Here is a 10,162-nt window from a genome sequence, read left to right on the forward strand (position 1 = left end):
AAATCAAGGACACATACTCTGAGGTTAAAGACATCAAGGCAAGGGTTCCGCAAGGAAGCGTCCTAGGACTAATACTATTATACACGGACAACATACCAACAACTACCAATAACAAAATACTGACATTCGCGGACGATACAACTGTACTAGTCAGGCACACTAACCCAGAAACAGCAGTCACATTACTACAAGAACACATTACAAAAATAGAAAAGTGGCTGCAAGTTAAACAAATAACAGCAAACCCCAACAAATGCAACCATATTACATTCACATTGCGAAAACAGATGCCACCAAACATCCTACTGAACGGCACGCACATAACACAAACAAGACAAGTCAAATACATAGGACTCCACTTAGACACAACTTACATGGAAACAGCATATTAAATCAATAATAGACAAAATACAGACAACAAGGAGACAAATGCATTGGCTAACAAGTCGAAAATCCAAACTGAGCATAGAAAATAAATTAAAAATATACAAAACAATCATAAAACCAATCTGGACGTACGGAACGCAGAAAAATGCAAGGGAAGAACGGCAACACATCCAAACCAGCTGGCTGCTGAAGCGAGCAAAACTCTCATAGAAATAAGAGTAAAAAGAAAATACCACACTGACGTCACTTTTTTTTATTTGGAAGTAGTTTACAATCAATTCTCATTGAGAAATATAAATAAATTATTCTGGTGTGGTACTATAACGTGAATAATAAATGATTATCGTATGTTTGGTTCTAGCTGAATCTAATCTAACCTAACCCCAATCTAGAGTGTTATGTCGCGCAAGACATCTGCACTCCATCCCGCGCGGCTTGACCACCGACGGTCTACGCACCGTCCTTCGACCCCCAATAAATCCAAGAACCCACCGTAAAACGTTAACATTTTAACGTCATTGTTTCGATATGTTTTCACTTCACATGTTTGACCTAAAGGAATTCCTCATCCTAGAAATATTCTCGGTGCATAGCTGGTACTTAAAACGATCCTTGGGTTTATTATACGTTCTTACAAATTACGGAGAAAGGAGGTAGTCACCTAACGGAAAAAGTGGATAAGTGTCTAACCGAAAAGCCGATTTTTCCTATGAATAAAGTCAACCCCGAGTCACGCCGATCGGAGGCTTCCTCCTCCAATCGTCATCTGTTCACGTTGGCTATAACCAATGGTCATCGCAGATCGTTGCCCTCACTCTACTAACGAAAAGTGTGAGCAACGAATCCGTTTTCTTAGTTCAACAGACACACCCACACCGAGCTTTCCTTCGTAATGACACAAGAATGAAACTTACTGGTTCTCTACACGAGAGAGCGGTCACTCTCTCTAATCTCTATCTCAAGCACTAGAACAGTCAAAGTCTCCTCCTCGATTCGTATTCGTCAATCACGCTGTATCTCTTTAGTGTATTAAGTGTTGGAAATATACAAACTTATAGCCCTGTAAATTGCAGTGTTATACTACAACAATTACCCCTATTATCCTAAACGAAATAAGGGGATCGATCTATTCGTGGTATCGATTATTACAATCGTAACGGGAATTTACGACTCCCGTTGACGCGTATTCTCGCGACCGCGTCTCCCCGCGATTGGTCGAAAAAACAACACTGCTTGTCGAATACTGCAGATAGTAGAAACCTAAAAGAAAAAAATGAAAATTACTATGTGTGTTCTAACCATTATTTAAATATAAAACGTGTTAATTCAATAAAATAATTACAAAACAGTGAAAGTGAAAGGTACCTTGTGAACAATTAATCATCGTAGAAGGAAGTGTACATGCAGGAATTCCATAGAGACAAATTATGGATCTACTCTGTAGAACATAGTATACGACTGAAACGAATGGATAAACTAACCTCAATTGCCTTGATATATATGAAAGAAAATAATACTATTAAAAATTTACAACAATATCACAATTAAACTAAAAGTAGCAAGAATAACAGTCAATAATTGATGCCCAACAACAACAATTACAAGATAACGAGACTTACGATTGGCCAATGAAGAATTTTGAGACCACTCTACTCACAGGTACGAGAATACCGAAGGTAATAAATACAGAGGTAAACAATCATAACCTAAAAGGGGAAGAACGTTGTAAACCACTTTGAAATAAAAATTGATAATAGTAAAGAAGTTCATTACTCACATCAAAATGTATAGCAAAGACCAACACAGTTATAAGAAGCTTACTACCAAATTTAAGTAAATACTTACGGAATACTGAAGGAGACACTATCGAAATAGTCAAGACACCAACAGGAAACTGAAAAACCAAGGAAAAATTAGTGACATTACAATAAAACAACTCAATGTTAACGAAGCGGTTTTAGCGAACAAACAAGGAACAGAATATCTTACTATGTGAAGACTTACAAAATATGGCGTTTTCTTTTTATATATACTTACAGTTCTAGGATAAGTAAAGGTAGTTATAATAAGCGTTAACAATGTAACGAAGAATCAGATGATACCCAATGCGCACCGTGTAACTGCTCCAAGCGAAGGACACAGTGTTGAAGAAATAGAATTGTAGAAATTATAAACAATAATGACTTCTTACTAACAATGTATAGATTAGTTCTAAAATTATGGGTAAAACCGGCAAATCACAAGCACAAGTAACGAAAACTTTGTAAGAAATAAACAGAAATAGCCAATAGTGTATAAATAGGTTAGAAATTAATTAAGATAATTTAACCGAGTATCAACGACAGACATAATTAAAATAAAAGGATTGTTATATTGTATTAAGCTATTATAGTAATATTGTATTAAGTTTGGTGTAAGGAAATAAGGTTATGTTACGCAGTAGTGACGGGTGATAATACACTATGCGTATATTAAATTAAATTAATTAAGCAAACACTCTATAAATATAACCACTTAAAACAAAATAATGAAACAGCGCCATTAATAAATTATAAATTTCAACAACAATGCTATTACATTAAAATAACACAGAGTATATATATACATTACAACAAAAAGAATATTATTCATATTAGAACTTTCAATTGCACTAAAATAGAATTAGAAACAAATAACAGATAAATAATTATCTTAGCACTAAATAAAATACACTGCACTTGCTATTGATATTGAAGTAACACACTGTAAACATACACATCATAAAGAACACAAAACCAATGTTATTGTTATTTCAAATACCAACTGCACTAAAATAGAGAAAAAATATGTAACAGATAAATAATTATTTCCGTATTAAACAGAATTAAAGAACACATCATCATATTCTTACTGGAGACATTTACAAGCGGCCATTTTGGATTGTCACAAACATAATGTAGCTTTTACGCATGCGCAGTGAAATACATACAATAATTATATACACTATAATTAACACAAAATAATGTTAATCCCAATTCAATTACACTTCATCTACTAATATAAATTAGAAATAATTAACAGATAAATAATAAATTCAATATTAATAAAAGTCACTACATACTAGAGACATTTGCAAATGGCCATTTTGGATCAACACGTGTATGTAGTAACTTTTATACGTTGCAAAATAATTATATTTTCAATGAAGAAATAAATATTTAATAAAATGACAATAAAACAAATGCAAGATTGTAACAAGAAAATGAATAATGACTAATGCAATACAATACAGCATTATTATATAATAACAGGAATATTAGAAATTAATAGAAATCAGTCAGAAATGAAAAACAAATCAAAATTTTGCAACTAATTGCACCGTGCGTTCATTTGAATCGCCAATCACGCTATTTGCATATTGTAGTTTTTTGTTATATCACGTGCGGAGCGGTGGACCCTATTAATTTCTAATATTCCTGTTATTATATAATAATGCTGTATTGTATTGCATTAGTCATTATTCATTTTCTTGTTACAATCTTCCATTTGTTTTATTGTTATTTTATTAAATATTTATTTCTTCATTGAAAATATAATTATTTTGCAACGTATAAAAGTTACTACATACACGTGTTGATCCAAAATGGCCATTTGCAAATGTCTCTAGTATGTAGTGATTTTTATTAATATTGAATTTATTATTTATCTGTTAATTATTTCTAATTTATATTAGTATATGAAGTGTAATCGAATTGAGATTATCATTATTTTGTGTTAATTATAGTCTATATAATTATTATATGTACTACTTGATGTTCATGACATTTCAAAATGGCCGTTTACGAATGTCTCTAGTATGTTATGACTTTTATTAATATTAAACTTATCATTTATCCGTTAATTATTTGTAATTTATTTTAGTAGATAGAGTGTAATCGAACTGAAATTGGTATTATTTTGCATTAATTATGGCGTGTATAACTACTGTGTATATTTTCTTGTGCATGCGTAAAAGCTATGTTATGTTTATGACAATCCAAAATAGCTGTTTGTGAATGTGTTTCTACTAAAAATATGATAATGTGTTCTTGAATTTTATTTAATACAAAATACTTATTATTATTTTCTTTTCTCTCTCTATTTTGGTGTGATTGGAATTTGGAACAACAATAATATTGGTTTTGTGTTCATTATGATCTGTATGTTTACAGTGTGTTACTTCAATGTCAATATCAAGTGCAGTGTATTTTATTTAATACTAGTATAATTATTTATCTGTTATTTGTTCTTAATTCTATTTTAGTGCGGTTTAAAGTTCTAATAGCAATAATATTGTTTTGTATTTGTTGCGATGTGTATACTCTTTATGTTAATTTAATATAATGGCATTGTTGTTGAAACGTATAATTTATTATTGATGCTGTTTCAGTGCTTCATATCGAGTGGTTATATTTATTGAGCGTTTGCTTGGTTAATTTATTTTAATATACGCATAGTGTATTGTCGTTCGTTACTACTGCATAACATAACCTTATTCCTTTACACCAGACTTAATACAATAACTTAATACAATATAACAATCCTTTACTCTAATCGTGTTTGTCGCCAATACTCGATTAACATACCTTGATTAATTTCTAGCTTATTTCTACATGTAACATAACTTTATCTGTTTATACCAAACTTAATACGACAGTACTATAATAGCTTAGTATAATATAACAATCTTTTATTTTAATTATGTCTGTCATTGGTACTTGATTGACTTACCTTAATTAAATTTTAACTTATTTTTAAACTATTAGCTATGAAGTTGTCGTTGCCTTGTGCTTGTGCTTGTCAGTTTTACGTATAATTTTGGAGCTAATATACACATTATTGATAAGAAATCATTATTGTTTATAGTTTCTACAATTCTATTCTTCAACGCTGTGTCGCTCGCTTGGAATCGTTATACGGCGTGTGTTAGTATCATCTAATTCTTCGTTACATTGTCAATGCTTATTATAACTACCTTTACTTATCCTAAAACTGTAAGTATATATAAAAGAAAACGTCATATTTTGTAAGTATTCGCATAGTAAAATATTCTGTCCTTTTCTTATTTGCTAAAACCACTTCGTTAACATCAAGTTATTTTATTATAATGTCACTAATTTTCTTGGTTTTTCAGTTTCCTGTCGGTCATTGGTAATATCTGTTTCAGCACTCCATAAGTATTTACTTAAATTTGGTAGTAAGTTCCTTATAACTGTGTTGGCTTCTGCGTATACCCTTTGATGTGAGTAATAAACTTCTTTACTTTTATCAATTTCTTTACAACATTCTCCCCTTTTTAGGTTATGATGGTTTACCTCAATAGTTATTGCCTTCGGTATTCTTGTACCTGTGAGTAGAGTGGTCTCAAAATTTTCCACTGGGCAACCGTAAGTCTTGTTAACTTGAAATTGTAATTGTAGGGCATCCATTATTAACCGGTATTCTTGCTTCTTTTAGTTTAATAGTAATATTGCTGTAGATCCTTCATATATATCAAGGCAGCTGAGGTTAGTTTATCCGTTCGTTTCAGCTGACAGTTATGTTCTACGGAATGGAGCCATAACCTGTCTTTGTACGTACATTTCCTTTTCTTCATTTTAGTTTTTATTTTGCGCCAAGACGCAAGTTTACTATCACCGAGCCAATTATTCAATCGTTTGTTAATAGCATTCAAAATACTAAATTTTGAAAATGTCGTAGCTATATTAACCCATAAATATTTTGAATATAGTATAGTATAATACCATCTATATTTTCCAAGAGGAGTTACAAGATCAGCATTTATGCTATCTATGTTAAATACTATATGTAATAACCAATAAAATATTTTTAAACCAATTGTACCAATTGTAATCCAATGGCTGGCGTATTTATTTAAGTTTTTATATAAATCTTCGACTGATGATTCCCTATTTTCTTCTTCTTGATTTCTTTGAGCCCGTTCAACTTGTGTTTTTTCAGCTTGGAAATGTTTAGAATTCTTTTCCTCGGTTACCCTTTTTTCTTCTTTATTTACTTTATTCACAACCTGTTGATTTTCCTCTACCTTTTCAGAATGAATATTTTCATTGGAAGTGCTTATTATATTTAAATTATTATTTATTTGTATGGGACGTTTAAGAATATTTTCAGTAGATTTGGAATTATTCTTTGAATCTTTATTACAAACTTTTCTGCTTACAGATTCTGTTTTCGGTATAGGAATAGCTATACTTTTATTCTCCGTAGTCTGATCTTTATCACAATTTAATGACTCTACTATTTCCGTGATATTAGGCGGTGGATAAGCGTTGCCTATCGTCTCGTCGTTCAGTTTCCTAATTTCTGCCTCTTCTGAAAGTTCTTTGGTATTAATATTGTTTATCTTAATTGGAAACTCGGAAAATTTCTCACTCGTGATTCTGTCTGTGGTGCCGTGCGTCCTCTTATTATTTAAAGTGACATTATCCTTTATCACAGCAATGGAACAGTGTTTGTATTGAAAAGTTGATTGTTTCAAATGATCAGCATCGCTCTTTTGACTTGAATTTCTATCAGGGTATTTACTTACGCACTTTTCTTCCCAGGTTATTGCTCTTGCTCTTTTCCAGACATCTTCCTCTATATCCGGATCGTTTAGACGATTCTGCGACGGCGGTACAAATCTCCGATGCTAGCGGTTGTTTCCGACGTTATTAATATTGTATAGGGCACGAGCGTTGTTTCGGTTATAATTATTCGGAGGTGTCGAACGTTGGTATCGCATTCTATCGTTAGCTCGTTTTAATTCTCGTGTTGCTTTCACCGCTTGGCGATACGCATCGTCCAAGGATTCATATTCTGCTATCTTTACTCGTAAATACACTTCGTTTGGGAGCCCCTTAACGAAAGCCTCCCTCGTGTCTCGATCTATTCTATCTTGAAATATGGTTCCGTACTCGTATCTTTCACCGTCCATTATTGTCAACCTAAGGTTTTTGACGCGATCTATATAATCTAATATGTTTTCTTCTGATCGTTGGTATATCGTTGCTAATTCGCCTTTATATTCGTTAACTGTTTTTTCTGGGCCGAACATGTCTTTTAATTTATTCCCAAAATCGTTTAAATTTACTACCTCAGTGTCTTCTACAGCGGGAAACGCGTGTCCGCGGAGCTTATTCATTAATAGTTTTACTAACTGAGGCTTTTGATATTTAGGAATCATATTTCGTGCACGAACGCATGCTCTTAAAAATTGAAATACTGACGGTCGATGTCCGTCAAATACGGGTACTGATTCAATCGCATCTTTTAATTTAATTGACTGGGAGTTACATTGTGTCGGTATTGTCTCTTCCTGTATTATCGTGGGTGGTATAGGTGGTGTCACGGGTTCTTGCTTTATCTTTATTAAACGCATATCGTCTTGTAATTCGTGAAGTTTTGTATTTATTACACGAAAATTTGCGTCCCATGCTTTAAGTTTTTCTGACAATGCTAAAAGTGAGTCTCGTGCGACGGCCATGTTTTCTTAAATTTATATATATATTATATATTTTTCTGTCAATACCAACGAAAACTTTAAATCTCTGTGAAGCGTAACCCACCGATCATACCAACTTTAATCCTCCGTGGATACCATCCCACCGATTATAACAACTTTAATCTTCCGTGAAGCGCATCCCACCGCTGCCACCAAAATTTTTATTACTGTTACGTTTTGACTTATTTATTTTCAGTTTTGGTTGTCGTTAATTTAAACGAAAAGAAAAAATGAACGATAGTAGTTGAAATATAAATTTAAATTTCCGATTGATACGGTAGTTGCTGCCACCAGAAATAGTCTAAGGACTATTTCGACGATAAAATTTTTCTTTTTATTTTATTTTTATACTTTCTTTTTTATTTATTTATTTAACTATATTTCTATATTTCTGTATGTATGTGTGTATTCCTTCTTTCTTTCTTCTCCTTATCTTTTATTATTATTTTTTTTCTTTACTATTCTCTAATTTTCTTTTAATTTTGTTTCCCCTTTGATATTCTATATGTATATATATATTACTACTGTTAAGAGTGTCGATATGTTATGAGTGCTTCTCTCTTTTTCTTTTATAGATTGCGATTAGGAAGAGTTAGCGAACTTGACGACTCTTCGTGACAACTCAAATGAAATCACAAGACTAAGCGGCACCCTCCCGGGCTCACTCTCGTCTCGAGTGTTCCAGAATCGTTGCACTCAACGTCGCACTCTTCGTGACAACTCAAATGAAATCACAAGACTAAGCGGCACCCTCTCGGGCTCACTCTCGTCTCGAGTGTTTCAAAATCATTGCACTTGCAAATTAATCAGAGGGGTTGTGTTTTAGTAGTTTATTTATCAATTTGGAAATTCATAGGTAGCGTTAACTAGCGTTTAATGCGACTGGAAAATATATTCCACGTTTCGGCTAACCTGCTATGGGCAGGAATACTAGCACGGGAGAGGATTAAAGTCGCTCCGAATAAATAATTGGTATTTCCGCACGGATTTATTTCGTGCGGCTGGGTTGGGATGGTATCGATAGATTATAATTTTATTCAAATTTGACTCGATTATAACTGTTATAGTGTCGATTATAAATGTTGTAACATATAAATATGTATATGTAGATATAGTAAATATACGGATCCCTATTCGGATAAATTTTACAAGTGTTGGTGGGACAAAGTTTGTTAGGTTAATTTCGTTATTAACAGAATCTATCTCTATTAGTAGTATCTCTGAATTCGTTTAGCGCAGATACAGTGTACATTTAGCGGATGTATTTTCCGTGTGATATGATTTATTTCATTTAATTTTGTTACGCCTGGTCTCATCTCTTTTAATTTCAACAGAGATCAATCGTTAAACTAGTGTTCAACTTGTGAATTTTCGCACGTTCGCGGGGAGACGCGATCTCGAAGAAGCGCGCCAACGAGAGTCGTAAATTCCCGTTACGATTGGCTAATCGACGCCACGAATCGTACGATCCCTTATTTCTTGTGGGATAATAAGGGTGATTAATTGAAATAACGCTGCGGTTGACAGGTTACTATATATTTAATCGATCCAACGACTTCGGTGATACAATAGTGAATGCGTATACGAACAACGACGAGTGAGTACGACCTGAGACTCTTTTAGTATCGTTGCGTTGACTGACTGTATTCGACCGCACACTGGATGATGACTTGACCGAGAGAGACGTGGTGATGACTGCTTGACCACTTGCTCGATAAGTGCTGAACTGGAACTCCCGAGAATTGTACTGGACTGAGAATGGACTCGGATTTGGAGAGAATGAGACTCGAAATGCGAATGAGAGTGACTTAGAATCAGAATGAGAATGAGACTGAGCTGCCCTTAAGGTGTCTCAGAGGAAAGCTTGGTGTGGGTATGTTCTTTGACCGAAGAACGCGGATTCGTTATTCACACTTTTCATCCAGGAAGTGAAGGTAACGATCCGCGATGACGATTGGTGATGACCCACTCTAATGAACAGAATATGCAGAAGTCTCCCACCAACGTAGCGGCGGTGGACTTTGCTTCTGATGAAAAACAGCCTTTTATGATGGACATGTGTTAGCTTTTCCCATCCGGTGACTGTCCGCTTTCTCCGTGATTCTTAAGAGCGCCTAATAAACTCAAAGACCTTTCCAAGACCCAGCCATAAACTGCAAATACTTCTAGAATTAGAGAATTCTCCAGACATGCAATTTGACTGGCAAACATGTGTGGAGAAAATGCAGCTAAAGGTTAATGTCTTTATGGTTG

The 10,162-nt window shown here is 33.7% G+C and overlaps 2 long non-coding RNA genes across 13 annotated transcripts; one reads left to right on the forward strand and one right to left on the reverse strand.

Moving 5' to 3' along the window:
* Positions 1 to 220: 220 nt before the first annotated feature.
* Positions 221 to 3,319, reverse strand: LOC122566388. Of its 8 annotated transcripts, XR_006316493.1 has the most exons (7): positions 3,278 to 3,297; positions 3,142 to 3,194; positions 2,425 to 2,507; positions 2,233 to 2,281; positions 2,007 to 2,093; positions 1,753 to 1,845; positions 221 to 1,647 (listed from the first exon to the last, which is right to left on the reverse strand). It is a non-coding gene; the product is annotated as an uncharacterized LOC122566388 (long non-coding RNA). The 8 variants fall into 8 exon arrangements; XR_006316490.1 differs by lacking the exon at positions 3,142 to 3,194 and having other exon boundaries at positions 3,278 to 3,317; XR_006316491.1 differs by lacking the exon at positions 2,425 to 2,507 and having other exon boundaries at positions 3,278 to 3,314.
* A 694-nt stretch (positions 3,320 to 4,013) lies between these two features.
* On the forward strand, positions 4,014 to 5,929 carry LOC122566389. 5 transcript variants are annotated; one of them, XR_006316501.1, is made up of 4 exons: positions 4,014 to 4,032; positions 5,272 to 5,399; positions 5,540 to 5,647; positions 5,706 to 5,929. It is a non-coding gene; the product is annotated as an uncharacterized LOC122566389 (long non-coding RNA). The 5 variants fall into 5 exon arrangements; XR_006316498.1 differs by lacking the exon at positions 4,014 to 4,032 and adding an exon at positions 4,078 to 4,315; XR_006316497.1 differs by lacking the exon at positions 4,014 to 4,032 and adding an exon at positions 4,102 to 4,220.
* Positions 5,930 to 10,162: the final 4,233 nt, after the last annotated feature.

Source organism: Bombus pyrosoma, linkage group LG3 (assembly GCF_014825855.1).
Source record: "Bombus pyrosoma isolate SC7728 linkage group LG3, ASM1482585v1, whole genome shotgun sequence".
NCBI classification, from domain to species: domain Eukaryota; kingdom Metazoa; phylum Arthropoda; class Insecta; order Hymenoptera; family Apidae; genus Bombus; species Bombus pyrosoma.